This window comes from Lacerta agilis, chromosome 4 (assembly GCF_009819535.1).
Source record: "Lacerta agilis isolate rLacAgi1 chromosome 4, rLacAgi1.pri, whole genome shotgun sequence".
Lineage (NCBI taxonomy): Eukaryota > Metazoa > Chordata > Lepidosauria > Squamata > Lacertidae > Lacerta > Lacerta agilis.
In genome coordinates this window covers 88,689,515-88,716,614 of record NC_046315.1, presented here as the reverse complement: position 1 = coordinate 88,716,614, position 27,100 = coordinate 88,689,515, and the positions used below count along the sequence as shown (strand labels likewise).

The 27,100-nt window shown below is 41.6% G+C and overlaps 1 protein-coding gene and 1 pseudogene across 2 annotated transcripts in view; both read right to left on the bottom strand.

Annotated features, from left to right (window-relative positions):
* GPC6 (glypican 6) overlaps positions 1-27,100 on the bottom strand; it is a 740,852-nt gene that overhangs the window by 591,736 nt on the left and 122,016 nt on the right. The gene's annotated exons all lie outside the window — the stretch shown is intronic.
* LOC117046098 lies at positions 10,697-11,142 on the bottom strand (annotated as a pseudogene).

The following is a 27,100-nucleotide window of genomic DNA, read 5'->3' as shown; positions in this document are numbered from 1 at the left end:
CGGGAGGCAGTGGAAGACAGGAGTGCCTGGCATGCTCTGGTCCATGGGGTCACGAAGAGTCGGACACGGCTAAACGGCTAAACAACAAGAACCATGGACATGTTATTTCTGAGTACATACAGCCTTTAAAAGCAGCAGGTTGGCTCTATTTCTACTGGTTTTCCCATATTAGTTTCCTTGCTGTGCATGTGTTTGGTGAAAACATCAAGAAAGAACAACGAGTGAAAAGCAAGCGTGCCACCTTGCCCTCATGACTGAGGCGCCCCCGGGCATGCTGAAGTCACCTGTGCATGCTGCTGAGGGTGCTGATGTGTCGTGCAGATGTGCCATGGTTTGTGTGTGTGATGCGAGTAAGGTAAAGGTAAAGGACCCCTGGACGCTTAAGTGGAAGGCGACTATGGGGTTGTGGCTTTCAGGCCAAGGAAGCAGGCATTTTTGCAGACAGCTTTCCAGGTCATGTGGCCAGCATGACTAAACTGCTTCTGGCACAATGGAACACCGTGACGGAATCCAGAGCACACAGAAACACCATTTACCTTCCCACCGCAGCGGTACCTATTTATCTACTTGCACTGGCATGCTTTCGAACTGCTAGGTTGGCAGGAGCTGGGACAGAGCAACGGGAGCTCACCCCGTTGCTGGGATTTGAACCACTGACCTTCTGATCACCAAGCCCAAGAGGCTCAGTGGTTTAGACCACAGCGTCATCCACGTCCCACTGTGATGCGAGTATGCCCAATGCACAGCTACCACGGAACTTTTTTGGGGGGGCGGACGGCTCTTTCATTGGAAATATTGGAGGCCCTGGCTACTTCAGATGAGATTTAATTTCTGTATTTCTCAAATTTCATTTTGCAGTAGGGGTGAATGGGGAGGTTGTAGTGTGTCCCCATCCATTTCTCACATAATTCAAAACTTTTATTTAGTTGTGTGTGAAAACCACAGCAAGGAGCAATTGTTATTAAAGTTATATTTCAGGATGCAACATGCCATGCTAGTCTTACCTACTGTACCTCAGTAATAACACAGACTTGAACCTTCCTTCAAGCCTTCATCCTGTGCATTTCCAGATTTTGCTAGTTTCTTTTGGCTGTTATCACTTAATTATGAATAGTGAAGCTTTTAGCGGCAGAGAATCAGATATGTCTGGTTATGAGTGATTAAGCGCACATGAGATTATTGCTGGCACATTAACTGTCTAGCATAAAAAACCGTAAGTGGGAGGCCCTGTAGTTCTTCAGATGTTGCTGGATGTTGCTGGAGTCCAATGTCAATCATCTCCAGAAACATGGCCAGTGATAAGTGTTAATGGGAGTTGAAGTCCAGGAAGAGCTGGAGAGTCACAGGTTCCCCGCCCTGGAGAAGCAAATCTTTGAAAAGTGATTCTCACTTGCTTTCAGTTACAAGAGTGCCACTGCAGGTACTTTGGGCTGCTGTACCCAATTATCTGTGGAGCCTACAGACATAACAGTGCCAAATTTGGGACGAAACAAGTCTGTCCTGTACCTTTCTCTCCAAGTTTCCACATGCAACTATGGTCTCATGCTGATGAACTCTGTTGAAATTCAGAGAAGAGAAGGGGCTGGGGTCAACAAGACAGCTGAGCATGGAAACATCAATAAAGGGCTAGAGAGCATGTGATATTGGCTGGCAAATTAACGAGGTCAAGGGCTTTTTTTCCCAGCTAGAACTTGCCAGAGCTCAGTTCTGGCACCTCTTGGGTAGGCATCATGGCCGTTATAAGAGAACAAGAGGAGGTGTTCATTATGAGCTCTGGTGCCTTGTTTTCTATAAAAACAGCACTGAGAAGCTCCTTTATCTGTTTGCATAAGCTGTCCCTATGTGCTATATCAGGCATGTCCAACAGGTAGATTGTGATCTACCAGTAGATCACCGGATGCCTGTGGTAGATCACTGGTAGATCACTGGCTCCCCCCAAAGAAGCTCAATAACTTTGGCTCCCCCCCCAAAAAAATGCTCAACAACTTTGACCTGAACCCCAAAAGGGGGAAGATCACTGCCCGTTTTTAAGTCTGTGAGTAGATTGCAGTCTCTTGGGAGTTGGCCACCCCTGTGCTATATCACAAAGAAATCTACCATATCCCTCTGCTTCCATGACTCCCAAACTGGTCCTTTGTTACAAGTTGAAAAAGCAACCTCTTTTATTTTAATTCAAGAAAAGGAACCTGCGACCCTCTAGATTTTTCTGGACTCGCAATTCCCACCCTCACCCCCTAAGACCATGCTGACATAGAGATGGTGTGAGTCAGAATCCATTAACATCTGGAAGGCTACCTCATCCTCATTTAATTGATTTAAAATAATAATAATAATGCAAGAATTAGGCTGAATGAAGCAGGATGGTGAAACAATCAAACAAAGCTTCTGTTCCATTCATTGCCTTGCTGCATCATTTTGTGGAATAAAAATGAGAACAGCAACATAAAATACCTGGGGAAGATTCTTGAAGCTATCATAACAAAAGAAAAAAATGTAAAACTAGTCGTGGTCCCTTTATGCAAAGATCCTCGGCATCTTCTTGAAAGCAAAGTTTCGGCACGGTAAAGCGACGGTGTGATGAATATTGGAAAAGGTCAGTCCTAATTAGCTGTGTACTCTTAATGCATTTTACAGAGAAACAGCTGGCAGATGACACACTGATTTCTTTCTAAAGGACATCACTGAAAGAGCCTCCAGTTAGGATTCTGCAAGAGCCCATCTTAAGCAAGGTAAACAGCATTTGCTCGGATCTGTTACACTAAAATACTCGATCGTCTCAGTGAGCACCTAATATGCTCAGAGCCAGCTTACCTTTGGAAATTTGTCTAATGACCAGTTTAAAGAAAGGTAACCTTCTTACTAAATGTTAAACACCACTGGTTGTAAAATTAAGTGGATTTTACCGCCGCCTATGCTTTGCCTATATTTTACAAGGATAATTGCATCTCGCCCACCCATCTTCTTTTTACTGTGTATAGAATGGTTTCAATCCAATACATTACGGTCCATTGGTTTCAGTGGGACTTGCAAATGCATAACAAGGTGCAAGCTTTATGCCTTGGTGCGCCAAGAGATTTACAGCCCCTCCCTCACCTTCAAATCAGCCCTGTGAAGGAGATTATGATTAAGCCAGTTTAACAGATGAGAGACAGAAGCTAAGAAACAGTAAATTGCTAACATCACACACAATCTATCTGCCATTTTAATCCAGGCCCCTTAAATCTTTTTGCCCGAGGCTTATAATTGTCTGAAATGATTATTATATGACGAACACCCACTATTTGTACTTTCCGGAAACAACAGAAGACATTTTTTTGTTTGTTTCAACAAGCTTTTTCAGCTGGAAAATGTATGGTCTTTGCCTTTGGGTGTTCATTTGTTTTCAAGCCTATCTTCAGTTGTTTTTATTTCATGATTGTAAAATGACCCAAGACCTATGTGAAAAGCAATCCACAAATTAATAAAATGTTGTTGTTGTTGTTGTTTCCTGTAACAGGTGTTCTGGGTGGCTGGTTCCCCTTTTGTGCAATGCCTTCCCTGGTGAGAGGCATCTGTCTCTCTCATTTTTAACATTCAGGAGAAATTTGAAAACCTGTTTGTATTCTTCTCCCGGTGTACAGTTTTCTCTCCACAGATTGACCACTGTTGAACCAGCTAAGCTTCAGCAAGACAGCTTTATCATATACCCTCAGGCCCTGGGACCATACTGGGTGTGTGGACATGCATGCATGAATCCCCTCCAACATTTATCCAATGAAAAGAGGGACGCATCCTATTCCAACCCCTCCAACATTTCTCAGGTATAAATAGGGACATCCTATTTCACCCTCTCCAACCTTTCTCTGATGAAAAGAGGAATATCCTATTCCATCCTCTCCAACATTTCTCAAGTATAAATAGGGACATCCTGTTCCATTTCCCTCCAACCTTTCTCAGATGAAAAGAGGGACACATCCTATTCCATCCCCCCCAACATTTATCGAATATAAATAGGGACATCCTATTCCACCCTCCCCAACCTTTCTCTGATGAAAAGGGGGACATCCTAGTCCACCCTCTCCAACATTTATCAGATGAAAAGAGGGACATCCTTCAAAAAGGGCAAGTGGGACAGTCTGGGATCAAATCAGAAACCAGAATGGCTTCTGTAATTCGAGGACTATCCCTGTGAAATCAGGACACTTGCAAGTGTCTGATGTGTGTAGGTGCCTGGTGTTTTTATAGATTATATTTCATTTATGATTTTCTTGTGCTTTGTTCTTTTTCTCTTCCTCCGCCCCCCCCCCCCGTCCCACGACATGTTTCATGCCAGTGTGGTATAGTGGTTAAAAGCGGTAGACTTGTAATCTTGTGAACTGGGTTCGATTCCCTGCTCCTCCACATGCAGCTGCTGGGTGACCTTGGGCTAGTCACACTTCTTTGAAGTCTCTCAGCCCCACTCACCTCACAGAGTGTTTGTTGTGGGGGAAGAAGGGAAAGGAGAATATTAGCCGCTTTGAGACCCCTTCCGGTAGTGATAAAGCGGGATATCAAATCCAAACTCTTCTTCTTCTTCTTTCATAACTGCTCTAGTCTATAGGAACAGAAATTATGTCTCCTTTTGGTCACGCTGCATGATCTAGATTCAAACTGTGGGACCTAATTCACAATTGCAAAATCACCTTAGAACTGTCACACCACTTTGACCCTGTCGATTTTGAAATGCACCCTCAGAGGTGTTGGCCATGTGTCACTATGGCCCTTGGCTCCAAAAAGGTTAGCCTCCCCACTGTTATTTATTTATTTATCTGTTCATTATATTTATGTAAACCTTTTTCCTCCAATGAGCTCAAGGTGGCGTGCATTGGCTCTCTGTTCCTCCTTTTACCCTCACAGCACGAAGTGTGCATGCACACGAAAGCTCATACCAAGAACAAACTTTGTTGGTCTCTAAGGTGCTACTGGAAGGAATTTTTTATTTTATTTTATTTTGTTTTGACTGCAAAGGTAGGTTAGGATGAGAGGCAGTGACTAACCCCAATGTCCCCCCGGTGAGATTAATGGCTGAGTGAGGATCGAGACCCTGGTCTTCTAGGTCATAGTACCACAAGTGTTTATTTTCTAAGATAAAAGGGAGAAAATCAGTGTGTGCACTAGTCTGATGTGCTTGGTAGCCACCCAATTACTTCAACTGAAAACCAGGGAAATGCATCATTTATTTAACTAATAATATTTTTAAAATAATTTTATAAGTTACCAGTATATGTCTTTGCTTCTCAATTTGTATTGTGTTATTTTATGCACTGTGACTTGCTGTTGTTTTCATTGATTACAGTTTAGAAATTATTTATTGTAATTGTGAATGTCTGTTTAATTATTATTTGCTGATACAGTGGTACCTTGGTTCTCAAACGACTTGGTTCTCAAACGCCGAAAACCCGGAAGTAAGTGTTCTGGTTTTTTAACGTTTTTCGGAAGCCAAATGGCTGGTGCGGCTGTCGGCCATTGTTTCCGGGGCGCCTGCACCAATCAGAAGCTGCCCCTTGGTTTTTGAACATTTCGGAAGTGAAACTGATTTCCGGAATGGATTAAGTTTGGCACTTTTATTTTTGCAATTTATTTTGCGTTTTTGTGGCTTTTTCAGTTAATTTTTTTTTTTGGGGGGGGGGGTGACTGTGTGGAACCCAGTTCAGCTCCTGACTGATTGATTGCGTTACTGTGGAAATGGATAAAAGCCCCCCCCCCCCCATTCAAACAATGACTATCATCAGTGCAGGTAAGAAAAAAAAAATAATTTTAATTTTTATCATCTACAATACTGTGTCTTATTTATTTTATAGTATAGTATAGTACATTGATTATTGCTTTCATTTTATGGCAGAAAAAAATGGAAACCTCTTTCTTTCTGTTAAGGCGTAGCACAACCAGAAATGCATTTCCAAGCCTGAAGCCAACTTGCACAAACCATCAACCGCTGCCTCCAAGACGTGGGAGGGCCCATAAACCTGTCCCCAACCGATATTTGTAGACACCATGCTCCAGTGAAATCAAATTATTTGACAGCCCAGCGTATCCAATCAGTTGTGTAATGGTCTCTATATACTAAACAGATACCAAAGCATGCCAATAAAGTGGGACCAACTACAACAGGCAAAGCTTTGCTGGCTGTTCTGAACTCACAGTCCTCAAAGTTTTCAATTACAAAAGTCATTGTTTTGTCATCTCTTCCCCACTGCTGCAGCCAGCTCTTCCACCGCTCCATCTTTCTCTGCGTGAGTGAGAAAAACTACTTACTGAAACTATTTTGAGTTTCGTGCCTTGCAATAAAATGAAGAGAGACAAAGGGGCTAAAATCACTGGGTTGCCTTGTGAGATATATATACACACCAGAATAATTAATTTCTTTACTGTGTGTTTTCGAGAGAGTTTCTAGTCATTTAATTTATCTCCGTTTTTCCAAATGGTTCAATCAAGACACATACATAGCTCTGTCAGTAAAGCATGAGACTCTTAATCTCAGGGTCGTGGGTTCAAGCCACACGTTGGGCAAAAGATTCCTGCATTGCAGGAGGGTCACTTTCAACTCTACCATTCTATGAACTGCCAATAATAAAGGGCATCTACTTATTAGCAGATGTCTGTAGGGATTCCTTAGCAGACAAGTAGATGAAGATTCTCTTAAGCTAGAAAATTTGATCATCGCTGGCTCATTTGATGGGGAATGAAGCAGCATTCAGAGAATAGGAATAATTAGCAGTGCATTTGGAAATGTGTACTGCAGCCAGTGCTATTTTTCTAGAAAAAGAGGTGCCAGAATTCACCATGAACACCTCGCTTGTTCTCTTTTAATGGCAATGGCACCCACCTGAGAGGTGCCGGAACTGAGTTTCGGTTTTTTGTTTTGTTTTTTTTAAAAAAAGCCCTGACTGCAGCTATGCTCTTTCTTAGCATAGTTTGTAGCCTAACAACGAGAGGCCATTTGAACAGGTGATCCTTAAGATTCTTAGGCTTTGGTATTCTAGAACTTGAATGAATCAGATGGAGCTGTTTATCCAGCAGCTAATTTTATTTTACAGAGGGTACAGCAGAGGGAGACAAGTCAGAAAACAGCTGATTTCAAAAGAAAGAAAGGTTTTTGTGCTGACCCATATGGTACAACCTGAATGTTGACTTGCCCTAAAAAATACAAATGAAACATTCAAATGACACTTTGATATACCCTACAAAGTTCCTCCCCTGTGACTGCAACACACTATATCTGTTGTGCATTCTTCAGGCTTTGTCACTTAGAACACTCTTGTTTACTTTCAGCTACAGTCTCATAAGTAAAAAGAAAGTAGATTCCACACAAACAATGAAGTTAGTTAGGTTGCAAATATCTGAATATATCCTATATACCTGTTGAGAGTATAACAGAAACTTAGCACATAACAGTGTATAGCTAGAAAACATGAAATTGACCACACACACACACACACACACACAAACACACACACAATGTCCAATCTAATAATCAATGCAAATTAAGCCACATCCTGTATATGTAAGGAACACCGCATTATCAATGATGAACAGATGCTGAGCCTAATTTCCCAAAAGTATCCTTCCCTTGTTATTGGTCTACAAAAAATATGTAAACTTCACATCTTAATTGTAAGTTATTTACCACAATTTACAGCTTGAAGAGCCAATGTGTATTCACTTGCCAGAATTTTTGCTACTGTCCCAGGCTGATAAATGACCAAAAACTAACATTTTCTCTTTTCTTTCTCTTTTTTCCGGATTTGATTTGTTATTCTATTTATAATGTTCAATTTCGTACATTTCAATAATTTTATAATCATTCTAACATTTCAAAACCTGACATCCTTCCCCCTCATTCTGCACTTCCTTAAATTTATTTTTTAATATCTTCTGCATATCCAAATCAACTTAATTTGCTCATTTATTCGTCTACTTTAAATATATACTCTTATAAAACTGCAGGCTATTACAATAATTCTGCCGATGTTCTTATCTGTTTTCAATTTATTTGTAAATATTCAATAAACCATTTCCATTCATTTATAAAAAAAAGTTTGCTATCTTGATCAAGATATCAGCTAACATTTTCTGTTGTCCACCAAGGAAAGACTCACACTAGCAAATATTGAACCACCCCCAGACACCTCCGGATTAGTGTTAGGCAGTCAATGAAAGGTGTGAAAAAAGGGCATGAATGCATTTCCTACTCAGGTCTGCTTATGCTGAATGACGCTGCACTTTATGTCTGCTATTTAGAACAGATCAAGATCAATGAAAATGCAACATCATGAAAGGGTGTGTGGCAAAAATAGATGTTGAGAAAAAAAATGACAAAGAATAGAAGCTGAGTGCTATAACAGAGATAAAGGGTCAAAACAGAAGTGTGCATGCACACGAAAACTTAGTTGGTCTCTAAGGTGCTACTGGAAGGATTATTTTGATTTTTTGATTTTATATTTTGTTTTGACTATGGCAGACCAACACGGCTACCTACCTGTAACTAGACATAAAAGGTGCATAAGGAATCCCACACTTATTTTTGTCTGCTTCTCTTTGAAATAAAATATGTTGGTCTTGAGAATAAAGGTCACAATTAAGATTTAAGGCAGAGAGAAAACCTCAGCATTTTCTTCACTGGGCAAGCAATTAACACCTCCCGTTTCAGCTACCGTACTTAAAGGGCAGAAGACTCTTGTTTTCATCTGGGGGGGGGGAGTCAACACCTAGAGAACCATAGGACATTAATCTCATCCTGTTTCTGGTATGGGGGAAAATGTAGAAAACCATTTAATTTAGGCATGGTTTAACTCTAAATGACTCTGTTTTGTCTAACATAATGCAATCACCAGTAGCAATGAATAAATTAATGAATATATAGGGGTTGGCACTATTTGCAAGCAATTCCCAGTCATTTAGATGAATGCAACAAATCTGCAAACATACGACAGTTAAGTCACAATAAAGAAAATAGGAATTTGTTTACTAAAATATATGGTTGCCACTCTAAATTGGTCAACTTGCTGTATTTCTTTTTAAAGTGACACCACAGTAATACCAGCTTTATTAATGAACACTAAATTTATGAATGAGCCTCATGTTTTTAGCTATGGCTGTAATTTGCGATGCCTGAAAAGCTTTCCCTTAGGTCTCTTGCAGAACTCATTACGTTCATAAGAACATACGAAAAGCCCATAGCGACCAAATAGGTGCCTATAGCAGGAGTGGATGAGGGCAACCGTCTCCTCCTGCTGTCACCCGGAGACTGATACTGTATTTCAATGCCTCTGATCCTACAGTTAGTATGTTACCAACATTTTTTTCACTTTCAGTAATTTCAGCAACAGTGTAATATGTGAGGAGAGAGCCACTCTGTGCTGCAATGAGAGGCCAGGTTCTGGTCATGTTCCGCTTTCTGTGTACATTTGGACCCATATGCACATGGAGCTGTGGGCTATTGCAATTATAATGAATGTGAATATACAGTCATTTATGCAATATTTAACAATAAAGGAAACATTGGTGCAGCTATGCTAGCATGGCCCAGATCAAGTGAGACACCTGTCAGGGACTGGGCAGAGGAGGAATGGTGGAGAACGCCTCCCTAGCCTGACCCTTCCAGAGAAGAAGGAGAACGTTCAGAATTACAACAGGGGTTTGAGGGAGGTCACAGCTCAGAGGCAAACGAGGGGGAAAGTTTGAAAATAATTGGAGAGGAGGAGGAGGAAGCACCAAGTGAGTGACAGCTGATGGACACAGTGTCTTTAGAAAGCATTCCAGACCCCATCTCTTCCAGAACCTGGCAAACCTTGAAAGTAGGAGAGCAAAGAGCTCAAAGACAGAGGGCACGTAGCAGCACCCATAGAGATGACGAATGAGGAAATGGGAGACATGGGGGTGGAGATTCACTCAGGACAATGCTATTATCCAAGAGGCTGGGCTCCAAAGCCTCTCTCTGTAAATAGTGAATAAAAAGCAGACAGTAAGAAACATTTCCTTGTCTTTGTATGTTCCTGGACAACTGGCCATGGGAGATGCTGGCAGCCACCCAACGGAACCACAGGATGCACTAGGAGTCCACAAAACAAATATGCCACAGCTGAGAGCAAGTCACATGCCAATGGCTACATGGAGAGATACAAAAAGAGAGATTGAAGTAACCAGGCAATGCATCCTGCAAAGGTGGATGACCAGTTACAGTGGTACCTCGGGTTACATACACTTCAGGTTACATATGCTTCAGGTTACATACTCCGCTAACCCAGAAATAACGCTTCAGGTTAAGAACTTTGCTTTGGGATAAGAACAGAAATTGTGCTCTGGTGGCGCAGCGGCAGCGGGAGGCCCCATTAGCTAAAGTGGTGCTTCAGGTTAAGAACAGTTTCAGGTTAAGAACGGACCTCTGGAATGAATTAAGTACTTAACCAGAGGTACCACTGTATTGCCCCCACACCCTGTCCTACTAGAGAGTTATCAATGTGAGGCATTACTGAACCCTCCACAGAATTTTCTCGCAGTTGACAAACCAAAGGAGTATAACAAATGCATCCAATGTGCTGCATGGCTGTACCATTTCAGTTAGTTGAATATGAGTCCCATTGAAACCAAGCTAGTCATGATTTCAATGGGAACAGTGCAATCTTGGGGAGGGGGCGCTTTTCAAAAATATTTATTGGTGGGTGCAAATGCACGCCACTCAGAATTGGAGCTTCTCGATAAACCTGCCTGTCTTCTATCTCTCCTCAAATTTCACTTTGGCCTCTAGCCGGGCTTTATGTTTCAGCGCAGGGTCCCCAAAGACATCCATGTTGAAAACGGTCTTGTCAAGGGGAATATCAACAGAGTACCTGGTAGGCATTGTGTGTTTGTAATTGGAGACCTTCACAAAGGACTTGGAATGCTTCACAATCTTCTACTTGCCCATGCTGGCCGTCACTTTGTGTGGGTAGCGACCGAAGCCAGCCACCAGATCGTGGCTGTAGGGGTGGTCAGAGGTGCCATCATCAATATTCTTAACAATAATAGCTTTGCGTCCAGAGTAACGCCCAGCAACGACAAGGACGACTTCCCCTGGTTTCATAAACTTGCCCATCTTGGAGCTGCAGCGGCGATGGCACCCACACCAGAAGAGGAAAGAGAGCTCGCTCAGAATCTTGTACATGTCCACTCAAAAATAAATCCCACTGAGCTTGATGAGACTTACTCCAAAGTAAATGTCTCTGGGATTGCAGCCTGCATGCAATTTACATAGCATTTTTAAAGCAGTGCTATTTTTCTAGAAAAAGAGGTGCCGGAACTCACCATGAACACCTCGCTTGTTCTCTTATAATGGCAATGGCGTCTCCTTGAGAGGTGCTGGGACTGAATTCTGGTGAGTTCCGGATAAAAAAAAGCCCTGATTGTAACCATGTCTATTTAGAAATACGCCCTACTGAGTCTAATGGGGTTTACTTCCAGGTAAGTGGGTTAGGATTCCAGCCTTATTCTAAAATAAAACCATTAAAAAAAAACCTAGCTTCATTGCCCCTTGACCTATCTTATGAGATATATTATCTATGCTATCCTTTCTTAGTGTTCTTGAAGCCCTTAAGAACTCAAGACAATGAAAAGAGAAAGAGCTCCTTCCTGCTTAAATCAGTCTTGAGCTTGACATGAACAAAACAGTTCATTTGAGCACCATTTTAGCCAAGGTGCTTGAGGAAGAAAATAGAACATGACACAGTCCTTACAGTTCAAAAGAGCCCCTGTGACTCCAGGGTATCAACAGACTTTGAGCATAGGATGCTATTGTTATTACGGGACCACTGAAGTCTTGAAGGCCCATGAAATATTAGATAGAATTATAGACATGAAAATACAGACAGTAAGTACGAGTTTCAATTGCTTTTCTTTCGCGTTCAGTAAGCAATAGCACTTTGAGGTATATTTTCAAGGCCCTCAGTATAGTACTTTCTTGCCACAATGCAACCACCTTAGACCTTTTTGCCTTTGGATAAAAGTAGACACAAAGTCTGTTGCATAAATCAAATTAATGTGTGTGGTTCTTTGTTTTTTATTATTATTATTATTACTATGTAAATAGCCACCCAGGGCAAGCAGCATCAGGTCTGGGCCAAGGAAAGGTAATATTTTAACAACAACAAAGCCTTGAGCTGCCATTTGCATTTTTTAAAAACACAACAACACAAAAAAACTGCATGTTAATAGGATTCGCAAAATTAATGTCACATCTAGTTTGGATCTTGCTTGCCTTTGTGCCAATGTGCTCATGATTGATAGGAAAGGAGGAGCAAAGAGAAAGATGTGGCCTGGAGCAATGTTGATGTGCCACAGACAGGATGTGAGCAGCATGCTGGAGGGACTAAGTGTGTTCACCCTCTGATGGCAAAAATTTCTGGTGCACTACTGTTTACCAATGTGACATGTAAGCATAGTTCAGGCATCCCCAAATTCAGCCCTCCAGATGTTTTGGGACTACAACCCCCATCATCCCTAGCTAGCAGGACCAATGGGAATTGTAGTCCCAAAACATCTGGAGGGCCGAGTTTGGGGTTGCCTGGCATAGTTCAACATGGTCTCCATGGTTCTTCAATTCCCCATGCTGCAGATTTTCACAAGGACATGTTATTTTCAAAATCTGCAAGCTGATGAGGTGAGCTGAACTTGAGCTTGAGAAAAATAAGAAACCAAGCTAAATTGAAATTGACAGATTTGTCCATCCTTATTCAAACTGAGGCAAAGTAGAGGAGAGAACAAGATCTTAGAACCATTGTAGAGCTGGAAGAGACCCTGTGGATCATCTAGGTCAAACCCCCTGTAAAGCAGGAATATGCAGCTGTCCCATATGGGGATCAAACCTGTGAGCCTGGCATGCTTGGCACCATGCTTTAACCAACTGAGCTATCCAACTGAGATAATTGGCTAAATTGATCTACAGGAGATAGAGGAAAGGTGGGCCATAGAGAGGAGAAACTCTTAGAGCTCAGTGGTCACGCAAAGCCTTAATAGGTGAAAAAGTCAGAAGAAAATCAAGCAGCATTTCCAAGTAGCTAAATGGATGAAGTTTTCCCACTAAACATGCAGCAGGGAAATGGGATCATAAAAGCCTGAACATAAGAGATATAAGGAAACACAAGAAGATTCATTATACTGCTTAAGATCATTGGCCCATCTAATTCAGTATTGTCAAGTTTGACAGGCCACAGCTTTCCAGGATTTCAGACAGAAATTCTCTCCCAAACCTGCTTGGAGATGCTGGGGGTTGACCCTGAGAAATTCTGCATACAAAGCAGATGCTCTCCTACTGAGTCATGTCCCTTTACCCAAGAAAGATAGGGGTGAAACCACCAAAGGCAGCCTTGTGTGGTGTTTTGGCTTTTTAAAATGCAGAACCTCGCCCCTGCTCCCCACTTTCCCCATTCCTCACAACAAAAAGTTTAACAAGGGTGACCTTCAGACTGTCAACGTTTTGCGGAGGGGATTCAGCTGCAAACTGGAAGTGTAGGCTTCACGATTAAAGTGATTAACCTGCTCTGGTGCAATGACAAAACAGAGTTTTTGTATCTAGGAAAGGGATGGAGGAAGCGCGCTAAAAAGTGTGGGATAAATGACTGATTTGGGAAGATGTGCCACATCCATGCAAGCAAATCAGGATTAATGTTCACTGTCATATAACCTCAATGCAAATGAACTGGAAAGAATGCTCTGTAAAGAGCAGGCATTGTATAACCCCTTGTATAACTCCCACATAAGCTTTGCACAAGCAAAACCATGATGAATACTCAAGAAAGAGTTTGTTGGGAGGAGCCCAAGAGAACCAGAACATTACTGGTAACCTGTGCTTTTTCCTGGGAGGGGATGCAGGGAAGTACGGATATACCTAAACATTTTGTGAATCTAACTAAATTTTAGTTTTTTTCTCCAGCACGGTGAATCTTCAGTTCCATTGAATAGCACAGTGAATCGTCAGTTCTGTTGCTACCCCCAATGGTGGCCTCGTTTCCTGTTACGGTGTTTCCTGAGTCTCAGACAGAAGCGAGCGTTTAATAGTAGTACCCCTAAACATTATTTTTTTAGGGGGGAAAAAGCACTGCTGATAACTGGGAGCTGCTCTGTGTTCATATTAGCCTCGCTGGTAAACAAGTATTGTGTGACAATCATAGACTTTTAGTGAGCAGCAATTTTTTTTTTTGTGATAAGCACAGTAGCCTACAACTTTGTTTATCTCCCTCTCTAGATCGCACACCCTTGTTATCAAATAGCATGGATGACAAAGGCAAAAAATATATTACGCTGAAAATCAATGGCACTGAGCTCGACAAGCAATATCCACGAGTGGCTGAACCCTCATAAGCACCGCAAGAGATGGCTATGCATGAATCAACCTGTTTTTCTCCTTTATTACTCCTGGAGCTTGAACAATGAGTTTGCCATTTCCCGTGTACTTCAAGATTAGTTAATAACAAATTTAAAGAGTGAAAAAGGGAGAGAAATACTTTTAATTTGCTACTTCATTTTGTCTTAGCAAACATGCATTTTCTTCTATTTGTTGATCATTGTTGCCAGGTGGCAAATTAACAGGAAATAGTTCGTTTCTTACTTTTTTGGGTTCCTGTTTAAGGAATTGTGGGGAGAATTAAGCCTAAAACCACTTAGAGAGATGAAAAGGAAAAACTAAAATTCAGCACTGAAGTCGAACTGATTTTCAGGGGGTGGGGGGATGAATGAAGTGTAGCAAACACTCAGCATTTTTTTGTTGAGGGTAATGGGCCTAAAACACAGCAAATGTTTACTGAGAAGTAAATTCCATCAAATTCTATGAGGTTTCTTCCCAAGTAAATGTGTGTGGGGGGGGAATGCAGCAATGCTTAATTTGTGCCTCAGACTCTGAAAATACTGTGAAATTCCTAATGGTTCTACATATTTGGGCTCATATATTATTTTGAGAACATAAGAAGTGATCCTCTGAATCAACCCAGAAGACAATCAAGTCCAACATCCCAATTCCCTCCAGTGCCTGACCATCAGGGTGGATTTGATTTAAATCAAACTAATTTAAATCACGATTTAAATCACATTTAAGTCAGTAAGGCTCAGGGCCGATTTAAATTTAAAAAATCAGATTTTTTTAAAATTTAAATTGGATTTTTTTATTTAAATCATATTTTTTTATTTAAATCGGCTCTGAGCCTTACTGACTAGTGATTTAAATCGTGATTTAAATCAGTTTGATTTAAATCATATCTACCCTGCTGACCATAGCTCATAAACAGATGAGATAGTCAAAGGCATGCTAGAACCAACATCCAGCCATCATGACTAGCAGCCTTTGATGGCTTTATAATCCATTAAATATACTATTCCCTTTTAAAAGTACAGATTTGTACAGCTCCTTTGGCATGCAATGACAACCAGTGCTACACATTCTGTCTTGGGTTCTCCTTGAAGGTGGTTTGGAAACTGTAGTTGATATTAAGTGCTGCAGTTCAGCTCCTGGCAGGACTTAGAAGGCAGGTGCATATCCAACCATTTTGTGGCAATTTGTACTGACTGCCAATGTCCTTTAGGGTCCCATTTTGGATACTGTTATTAGCTTATAAAAGCTCTTTAACAGCCTGGAACCTGCATAGCTTAAAAAGTTCTCCTTCCCCTATGAACTCACCCATCCATTAAGGTCAAGGGAGAGACCCTATTAAAGGTAATGGAGGAAGAAGGAAAGTATCAGATAGACTGAGCATTCATTGTGGTCGCCATAAAATTGATGTGCACAGATGACCCCCCTCTGCTACCTTTCTGGAAGTATTTTACAGTAAACACTGTTGCAAAGCCATTCACAAATTAAGTTGATTACCACTAATCTTGTTTGTAGTTTTGGCCGCCTTTCTATGTGTGCAATCTTTTGCCACTGTCATCATCAGTTTTCATTGTGGAGTTTAATTGGGTTCAATGTTCAGTGTTGTAAACCACTCAAATCATTTGGAAGGTTAGAATAGAAATTAAGTCTAGGATCAAAAGAGCTGTTGTGTCTCTGCCCGGTAGGATTTCTGCCTTGCTTTCTTTCAGTAGGAAGGCTTTTTAGCTTTTAGCAAGCATCATTGCCAAATTTATCTATTGCATTGAGAACCTCCTTTCCTTCATGGAGCTCAAGAAGGAATGCCGAAAATTCCATTCCAAGCAGAAACAAGCAGAGATCTGCATATTCGTTTGTGCTCAGGAATGGAAATTAGGTAATACAATTGGTATTCTCTATTTGTTTTTCCCTTCCTCAGCCTATAAATGATACATGACATTATTCTGAAATTTCCTTTGCATTGAAATGAATGCTGTGGAATTATGCTATGACAACATAATGATTTGATTGTGTTAAATTCAGCTACAGCAAACCATGAGATGGATAGCATAGTTTAGAGTGGAAGCTAAACTGCAGCAAAATGAAAACAGTGTTGACCAAGACAGATGTGGGTCAGAACAGTCCTTGCTACCGGTAACTTCATACACCCCTACCTCTAGGTGACATGCCTGGCATCTCAGAATCACACTGTCAAGAAGGATAGTCTGACAGAGAGTAAATTGTCCAAGGTCACGCAATGCAAATACACACAGTAAAAAAAATAGATGTGTTTTCAAGGACTATGGCTGCATGAGAAATGATGAGGTGCTGGCACTGCAGAAGGTGGTTGGGTAGAGCAGTAACAACTAAGATAATGTATGCATACCCTATATTTCCTATATGGTGTGGGCACTAATGTTTTGCAGGCTCTTTTGGACACTGTGCAGCAGTGCATTACTGAATAAAGACTGACTAATTGAGAACTTGGTGTGAGCCTCCATATTCCCAGGGGGAATTTCTCCCACAAGAACCATTGAAAGACTTGCATTAAATTCAGTTTGTTGTTTTCTGTGAGTATGACTTAAGGAGTGATCTAAACCCAAGATCTGCCAGGATGAAGGGAGTTTTGTACAGGTGGATCTCAGGTTGAGATATCTGGGCCCAGCTAGCTGAAGTCCTTCATTCCAGCTCAGGTGGATATCTGCCAAAGTCCTTCATCCCAAGTTCAGCTTTCTTCACTGAAGAAGAAGAAGAAGAAGAAGAAGAAGAAAAAGAAGAAGAAGAAGAAGAGGAGGAGGAGGAGGAGGAGGAGTTTGGATTTGATATCCCGCTTTATCGTTACCCAAAGGAGTCTCAAAGCGGCTGACATTCTCCTTTCCCTTCCTCCCCCACAACAAACACTCTGTGAGGTGAGTGGGGCTGAGAGACTTCAGAGAAGTGTGACTAACCCAAGGTCGCCCAGCAGCTGCATGTGGAGGAGAGCAGACGCGAACCCGTTTCACCAGATTACGAGTCTACCGCTCTTAACCACTAAACTACGCTGGCTCACGTTGGCCCCCTTATCATGACTAATGAAAGTAATGAAAAGGGGGGAATTCATAGGAGTGACAGGGGTAGAGTGGGGTGGATGACTTCCTCCTCTTCCACCCTCTGCTTAGCTGTGACCTAGCAAACCAGCAAAACATACATGGGCAAAAAAAGGTGGTGTAACTCATATGCTATTTTTCCTCACTCAGGCTGGCTCAGCCAGCAGTAGCCTCACTCCTGAGTGGCATCTAGAACACAGGTAAGTTACCTCCCCATGAATTTCATGGACTTCCTATACTAGGATTGCTCTGCCCATCAGATGTAACTCTACATGTGTGCTTAAAAAATAAATAAATGATGCATATTTTTTATTTAACTAATTTTTGTGGAACTTGTTTGTATTTGTATTGCATCTGCATTGCAAATGTATTTCACAAAGAATAAATGGTACTGGGGAAAGAAGGTGGCAGTTGGCTGGTTATTTTGTTAGTTGATTCTTTGACTGAGAGGCAGATACTGTCTGGAGGAGTTTGTAAGGACAGGCAAGCTATGGATTTATAATTTATGCACTGCTATGAAGGAGTTTTGAAAACAAAAAGGACTAAATCCTCTTTTGGGCTCTCTTGGGAGAGAAACGCATTGTATTCATATACTGTATAGATTCTCTCTCTCTCTCTCTCTCTCTCTCTCTCACACACACACACACACACACACACACACACGTTGTTCAACTGTTGCCAACTTGGCAAGTAAAGATTTACATTAAACTCTTGTGCAAGGAGTCTATTTTTTCACAAATAGCTAACAGAACTCCCTCCCAGCTAAGATCAAACTAGCCCCCTCCCTGTTGCAGATCTGATGCCTAGTGAATTTATTTTTATTTCAGCTGTTTTTGATACCATATTTAGTTTTTAACTGATTTGATCTCTATTGTATTTGTTCAGTTCTCTGTCGCCGCTTAGAGACAACTGTAATAAACCAGTATATAAATCACCAAATTACATATTGCAGTTTACATGAAATATTCATCAAATGAACACGGGGGGGGGGGGGAATCAAGAAACTTTAAGCACAATAAAATTAGCAAAATGTAGATAGCATCAACAGAATGTAAAAGCAAGCAAATATCACAAAATAAAATGTCTGGGTAGGCTAGCCAGGTTTTGAGCAGTCATTGAAAATAGAACAATGAAAGTACCTGCCTGATATTAATAGGCAGGGAGTCCAGAGCATGGGTGCTGCCACAGTAAAAGATTGATTCCTTGCAAGTGCAGAATGAACATTATATGGTATTTGTAAATGTGTGAGTTCCGCAGATTGAAGCAATTGAATGGGCACATATGAGGTAAGTCAACAGGTCCCAAGCTTTGTATATGAACAGCATCACCTTGAATTTGGTCCAATAGCAAGATCCATTATAAATTCCAATTACATTCTTGTAAGGATCTGCTGCTACTTACACATTAACACTTTCTAACATGTATTAATTTCCCATTGAACGATCGAGCCAAGCAAGAGAGTTACTTCTTCCAGAAGGTATTACTTGCCACTTTGGCAGAGACGATCAATGCAGCCATTAACACAAGAGCATTACCTAGGCTCTTTCTGATAACAAGAACAAGTCGCATTTTATGAAGGGAGTATATTAATGTTGCCTTCATAGTCATTATCAGTTAATTCCTTGCAGAGTTCATATTGTGGATGTTTCACAAGCTTTCAACAGTCTGTTCTCTATGTGGTGTATAAGCTCTAGAGACTCCAGCGCTGCTTCTACTTTATAGCCCCCCTCAGTTTGGTACTAATGATATCTATCCATCTTGTCTTCAGTCTCCCTAATCTCCTCTCACCTTCTGCTTCCTAGTGAAACAGCCTCCTTGGTAATTTCCTGACATTCCCCTTTCGAAACAGTTCGGTCCTTAGAGTACTGTTACAACTGAAAGCTGCACGGAAAGCAAGTAGCACTCCAATGGCACAGGGTAACATTTTGTAGATTAGACTCTTTCTTCTTTAGATATTCTCCTCTCCAGGCCCCAAAGTACTTCCCCCTCCTTGCTTCTTCTTATACACAAATATTCATTCCGTGTTATCTGCCATGTCAGAGTCGCGCAAACAGATTTACCGGTAATCATGGCCTGCAAAACCCGGTTCCGCTCAGACAAGTCAAAAGCAGCTCATTGGCCTCATTTAATTTTCTTACATTTATATCTCATTTTTCTTCAAAGAACAAAATAATTATATCTATAGTAGTCCCCGAACAAGAGTCAAATGTAGGTCACCTCCATGACCTGGCCCATAGTGCTTTGAACTACGCACCATTTCTGTAGGTCATCAAATAAGGTGAATGAGGCTGGTTGACTCTGTTAGCCAAGATAAAATCTGGATATTATGGAATCTAAACAGCTTCAGCTGCCTTAGTTGATGACCTACATTAGGAAACAGGGTGTGTGTGATCCTGTCACTGCTGGTACATTTCTCAGCAGGCTTTAATACCATCAATTAATATAACCTTTTGGATTGCCTAACTGGGATAGGGCTTGGAGAGCAGCTCTGAAGCCAACGGCTGCTTCCCAGGTATGACTCAACTTCTATTGTGTGCACTGTGTATTCCCTCCTTCTGCCTGGCCAATCCTGCCGGCAACACCTCCCCAGTCAGGATTAGGTGGCTGCTGGAGTAGGTGGAGACCACAGGTATCCAGCCTGGGAAGGTGGTGCCAGAACCAACTGCCAGGAGCTGCCCCAGTGCCCCATGATCCCAGGAGGTTACGCGTGACCACGCAAAATGCGCACCCCATTTGATGTGGGGAACGGTCATTATGGAGGTCAGGTCTTACTCGGAGGATTGCAGAAGGTGTGTCATGGCCCTTCCTCAAGACAACCCCCAACCTTACTTTGGAGAAGAGAAAGGGGAGGAGGCAAGGCTTCCCAAAGATGTACAGACGGCCATCTTTTTCACCATACAGGGTGACTGTTAGTCTCAGGGTCCTTCAGTGGGAGAGCATCCACTCTTGTTGGGGATCCTGAGACTAGTAGGAAAAGAGCAGTAGGGGAAAATTGTGCTTTGTGCATTGGTAGTAATGTCCACCCTTGCCACCGTCATATCCTCATGTCCCTAACACTCAAAAATCCCCATTTCTCAGTTCTTAGTAATGCTTATGCAAGCACAGTATCCCAGTGCTCAATGAATAGACTGGGATTTATGCATGCAGAACTCTACTGATGAGTTGAAGCAGTTGAGTCATGGATATTGTCCATGTTACAAAGCACCGAATGTACACAGGATTCCCTTTGCGTACTTGGGGAAAGAGGCACAAGCACCTGTGGCAATCACTTTCTTTAGCTGGTGGTCTGGAGTCATGTGGGTTGGCAGTCAGGGAACTATCACATTAGCTCACTCAGAAGAGAAAGTCTACAGCAGCAGCAACATGGGAAACTAATGCTCCCTTTTGTTACTAGACGTCTGTTGTGCTGGTAGATGCAATATCCCACTCTGGCCATCTGCAGTGATGGAGCTGTTCACTGGAGACAGCTGCCCAGCAACCCTCCCCCTGGATTGGGACCCACTGAAAGTGGCACAAGTTGGAGAACCCTACCATCTTTTATTTACTTTTATACTTTAGCTTTCTTCCATCATGAGCCGCAAAGTGGGATACCTGTGGTTCCTATTATTGTCCAATCCAGGCACTGCCAGACCCAGACCTGTGCAGCTTCAGCAAGGTGGCGATCTCATGTGCCTTCGGATCAGACTTGTTATTTGGATTGGGAATTAGAACTGGCAGGTGGAACCTGACCTCCTCTAAGCCCCATGGGTCACTGTGGCAGGTAGGTAGCACCCACAGTATTTTCCCCTACTGTATTTTGCAGGCACAGCTCAAGCAATTGATGCAGAGGAGCATCCCTGGAATCATTGGACTGAATCCAAACGCAAAATAAAAATAAAAATTGTGTTTGCAGAAAGCCCTGCATTGCCTTATGACGTACATGAGCCTTATTGTATTGCTAGTGGAATGTTTTTGTGAGCTGACCTGTGCCTATTTGTTGCGTGCATCAGTAGCTGGCAAGATGAGCTAAAGATAGTGGGAGCAAGTACTCTTCTAGCACTCTTCACCATCCTTATGCTGGCTCACCACAGAGGAGGTTTTTGTGCAGCATTTCAGTAAGAATGAAATAGAGTGTGCAGAATTATGCAGACCTTCCTCTGTTTGCTCTGCCTGAATATAGTCAATAGCATTTTTCTGACTGCATTTTACATCACAAAACTGTGAAGCTGACAAAACACCAACGTTGTTGTTGTTGTTGTTGTTGTTGTTGTACCGTGAGTTATGTATAAGGTAAAGGTAATCAGTAGGAGCAAAAGAAACCCATAGTACCTTTAAGAAACAGGGATGGGATCCTGTGAACAGACTCAGGTGTCCATAGCTAGATTTCAGACTTGGCATGATTTAACAGGACAGTAGACTTAAACAGGAGTTAGCATCCAGGGATAATACATAAAGCCAAAATTATATATTGTCAAAAAACATTGAGTGCAATGATGAGTGGGATTGCCAAAGTCCCCCCATGCCTGCCTTCTTTCTTTCTTTCTTTCTTTCTTTCTTTCTTTCTTTCTTTCTGGCCAACTGCATAAAACTGAATGTGCACGAGTTAAGTACAAAACCCTGTGAAATGTAAGTTAGTAAGAGGGATAGGGGTTGGGATCTCTGACTAAGAATTTTCAGCACTCTCCCCAAATATAATTCATAGTATTTTATTTTTGAGGTGGGGGCTTATGGCAATGAAATTGGCACCCGGATGATACAAGTTTATACAGTAAATATGTCATAGGGAAACCCAGGTTAGATAATGCATCCAAGATCCTCCTAGCTGTTGGTTTGGCATGCACGTTCCTAAACCAGTATGTGTTTCCTTTGAAAGCAAAGCAAAGCATTATTACACCAGAAATTTTTCATTTTTACTATTCTGCAAATATTAGTTACAACCACAACCAAAGCCTAATAGGACACCCTTCTAGCTGATCTAGAAGATTTACTTGTCACGGGTTGTGAAGCTATCTAATTCCTGGGACAGTTAATTTAGTTTTGTTTCACCTGGTGTGAGTGGAGAATCCCTGGTGTGCCTTGCTTCTTCTTCCCTGGAATGAATAAGGTTACAGCACAGCGGTCCCCCTCACTATTAATCAGTAACGCAGCTTCTCTCACCACTCCTCTGCAGCTGTTCACAGTGGGAGCTGAAGTGACATCGATTCCCATTAAAATAAAACCCTAAGAAATGGTGTCAAATCTGAAGAGAGATACTTGCCCAGAACAAAGAAAGCTAAAAGACCTGCAAAACCCCAAAGACTCCTGGAGGGTGACCATTATGATAAAGGGTCCAGAGACCAAGCCTTATGAGGAATGGTTGAAGGAGTTGTGTATGTTTAGCCTGGTAAGGAGGAAACGGAGAGGAGAGATGATAGCCATCTTCAAGTATCTAAAGGGCTGTCATGCTTTTGGAAGATGGAGCAAGTTTGTTTTCTGCTGCTCCAGAGGCAAGTTACAGGAGATTCCAACTCAACATCAGGAAGAAGTTTCTGAGGGTAAGAGATGTTTGACAGCGTCTTTAGCTCCTATAATACAATTTTCTCTTTTCTCTCTTTGTTATACATTTGTAATTTCTAGCTTTACTATCACTGACCAAGGAATTAAGAGAGACCTTTTTTAAAAAACAACAACAACAACCATCTGCCACAGCACTTGACTTAATGACCTCCTCAGTCATGGATTGTAGTAGTGGAGTATGTGCATTTGCACATATATCCATTTACATGTTCTCAAATTAATGGCTATTATAGTTGAATTCAGTTGAGTGGCGTGCCTGTATGCTTGAGGTTAGGCAGGCTTTTAGTGCCCGGGTGGATAATGTACTATACTGGCACTTTGGTGTTTTGGGATCTTATAAGGGAAAGACATTACAGCAGACCTCATAATCTCATAACGCTTCAGAGCAGGGCATACACCTGCTTATCAACTCAGTAAAATATCCCACAGAAGAAAAAGGAAGCAATAAATCCAGATTGTCTGAACCTATGGCACAAAAATCTATAGTGAAGAGAGGTCTCTGTAACAGATGGTAATTCCAGGGAGGACCGCAAAGCTAACTCTGAGTGGAACATCACAGTAGTTTTCTCAGTCCAATATCTTTAATCCTTTGGCCATGAATTTGATGAGAAAATCAAAGGTCATGACAACGAGACAATGCAATTGGCAGAAATACAATTTTTCTTTCAAGAGTTCTCATTTTGAAACAACTGTGTCCATGTGATCCAAAATTTATATCCATGGATTCCATATCTAACTGATTTATACTTCCTGAAATTGAGCCATGTCAACAAGTTATGGAAAGGAGACTTTCTTTAAATATGTATATTGATATAGTTTTTCTTCCAAGAGAAGGTTAACTTTATTCCCCCATTTTAATTACTTTTTGAACAGCTGAGCTTTCCTGTAATTTAAAATATCTCCAGAATATGATTTCCAGCCCTGTGAGATGTGCTGAATGGGAACTCATCCAGTACTGAGTAACAAAGATTACTAGGTTTCTGGCCCAAACACAATCCAGTTTTAAGTAATAAGCTGATAAACCTCGCTCATCATCCTCTCCTTCCAGGGAAGCGGCAGTGACTCAGATGTTGGGAGGTGAGCACCACCACCCCACCATGCTGTCCACTAGGGCATAGAGATATAGTGTCTGCAATGGAACAACCAAGAAGCCCATGCTTCAGCTCCCTGACATTAAGATGGGACTGGCCATATAATATTATTACAACATTTATATCCCATGTTTCCTCCAAGGAGCTCAAGATGATGTACATGGTTGACCTACTCCTTACTTTATCCTCACAATCGCCCTGTTGAGTAAACAAAGCTGAGAGACACGGACTGACCTAGGTCACCCAATGAGCTTCAATGACTGGCCCCATAATATTATTACACCATTTATATCCCATGTTTTCTCCAAGGAGCTCAAGGTGATGTACATGGTTGACCCACTCCTTACTTTATCCTCACAATCGCCCTGTTGAGTAAACAAAGCTGAGAGACACGGACTGACCTAGGTCACCCAATGAGCTTCAATGACTGGCCCCATAATATTATTACACCATTTATATCCCATGTTTCTCCAAGGAGCTCAAGGTGATGTACATGGTTGACCCACTCCTTACTTTATCCTCACAATCGCCCTGTTGAGTAAACAAAGCTGAGGGACACGGACTGACCTAGGTCACCCAATGAGCTTCAATGACTGGCCCCATAATATTATTACACCATTTATACCCCATGTTTTCTCCAAGGAGCTCAAGGTGATGTACATGGTTGACCCACTCCTTACTTTATCCTCACAATTGCCCTGTGCAGTAGACAAAGCTGAGAGACATGGACTGACCTAGGTCACCCAATGAGCTTCATGGCTGAGTGGGGATTTGAACCTGGGTCTCCCAGGTCCTAGTCCAACACTCTAAGCAATATGCCACACTGGCTCTCTCAAGAATCACCTGCAAAGTTCCAATCAAGTCATTTAGAAATATAAGATGATCCAGAGGTAAGCAAATTTTGACTTGGATACAAGGAGCCCAGAGCACCCGCCTGAAAGCTAAGCAGATACATTTTACTTATTTTGTTATTCTCACATTTTTTTAGCTGCTGTGGAGAGAGGGAGCCCTACAGAAACCGTCTCACTAGTCTTTACATTTAGCACTACGTCTCTATTTACTGTATTTCTGTGCTCCTTTATGAAACATGCAACATAAAATTTTCCATTGTTTTTAAGAAGAGCCAATAAGACCTCATTAAGGTTTCATTCAAAGACTAGTTGAACTGCACATTTCCTTGTGAATTTGACAGCTGTCATAGCCCGCCGCTTAGCATAAATATGGGAAATAAGAGTATAAGCTAAGGAATTGTGGTGCCAAAGAAGATAATCTTACTCATATCATTTCACTTACACTTCATTTTATTTCACCTATCCTATTTAGAGATGACATAGTATATTCAAATCCAGGTGTGCTTTATTAGTCAAACTAACATTTTCAAAATCCTGAATGTCTGAGCATTTATTCTCTCCGTGCTGCCTAGTAAAATAAGTGAGAAAAAGGTCTCGGGGGCAGATCTATCTCTTCCTTTGAGAGTTCCAGGGGCCCTTCCCGCATATCAACCTGAATGGCCCAGAAGATCTTCAAAATTAGATTCTGAGGGCTCTGCCTGCCCCTCTAGCTCCTTGCCCTGTGGGGTGTCTGAATAGTCCTCCGAGGACTTCATGACTGGTACCATGTCAGGCTAGGCATGACATCTCCGTGGCATAGAGTACATTTCATCAGCTTAGGCTCTTGACCCAACTTCAGCCATATCTGGTTGGATATAACCTAGCATTAATGATCACCATACTCTGGTAAATCTCCCATCCAGACTACTGCAATGTGTTTATGTGCGGCTGCCACTGAACATAGTACAGAAACTTCAGCTGATGTACAATTTGACAGTGACGTTCCTAAAAAGGACCAGGCATTATGGACATATTATGTCAGTCCTTGTTCACTTGTACCGGCGGCCAGTACACTTTCAAGCCAGATTCAAGGAGTTGGCATTAACCTATAAAATCATGCCTTATGGTGCCTTCAATTTCTGAAGGAACGACTCTACCCATACCAGGCTACCCAAACCTTAATACCATCTACAGAAGCCATTCTCAGGGTGCTCCATTTATCAGAAGTGCATGGTATGACGACGAGACAGGGCCTGTTGTGTGGTGCCCTGCCCCCAGGGAACTCTTTCCCCATGAAAGTTCATCTAGCATCTTCTGTGCAATCTTTTTGGTGCCAGTCAAAGGACACTTTTATCAGGCTTTTAAACTGTTTGTTTAAAACAGTGGCATATTTTTTATGTTTTTTAGTGCTAATATCTTTCTCTCAATGACAACTTTTAATGTTTATATTGGGGGTATTTTGTTGGGGAAATGTTTTACATACGAATAATGGAAAGATGGCGTATAGATTTTTAGTCATATTTCCTATTTTGTACATTGCACGGTACCTAGAGACTTTGGTGTAGGAAACAAATTTTAATAATAATAATAATAATAATAATAATAATAATAATAATAATGGCTTATCACTATCTGTGCAATAGTAACTCAGCATATGGGCAATGTGCTGGCAATGTGGAATGGGTGGTCTATGTAATATACTATTAGCCCTTTTAACTCTGCAAAATGATGCTTCCAAGTGCAATGGCCATTATTTTTGCTTCTAAACCATTTCACTCGTCTATAAATAAATATTAGTGTTGCAGCCCCAATGTGATTACTGCTAGCTCCCCGGAGCAAGCACTTTGACATTGCTATTTATTGATCATTGCTAAAACCCCCCAAAGCAAGCAAGGTATGTGTAGCCAAGGCAATTGTCTGCAGCTCGAAATCATCTCCAGTAAAGTTCCCAAGCATGTGCGCGCTTATTTGCAATTTTATGTTGAGTTTTATTGACGTTTCTGTATTCTGCTTAGTTTCTACATTGCAGATTTTTGATTTAAATGTTTATGGATTTTCCACCCTTTCAGCGAAGGGCAGATCGTAAACAATTATAAAAAATGAATAAATAACCCTTGGTGTATTATAAATGATTATAACAACTAAACAAATAAACCTGAGTGAACATTCTGAAGTGGATGTGTGTGTCGGATACAGGTTCCCACATTTCAGTCACACAAGCAGATTTGG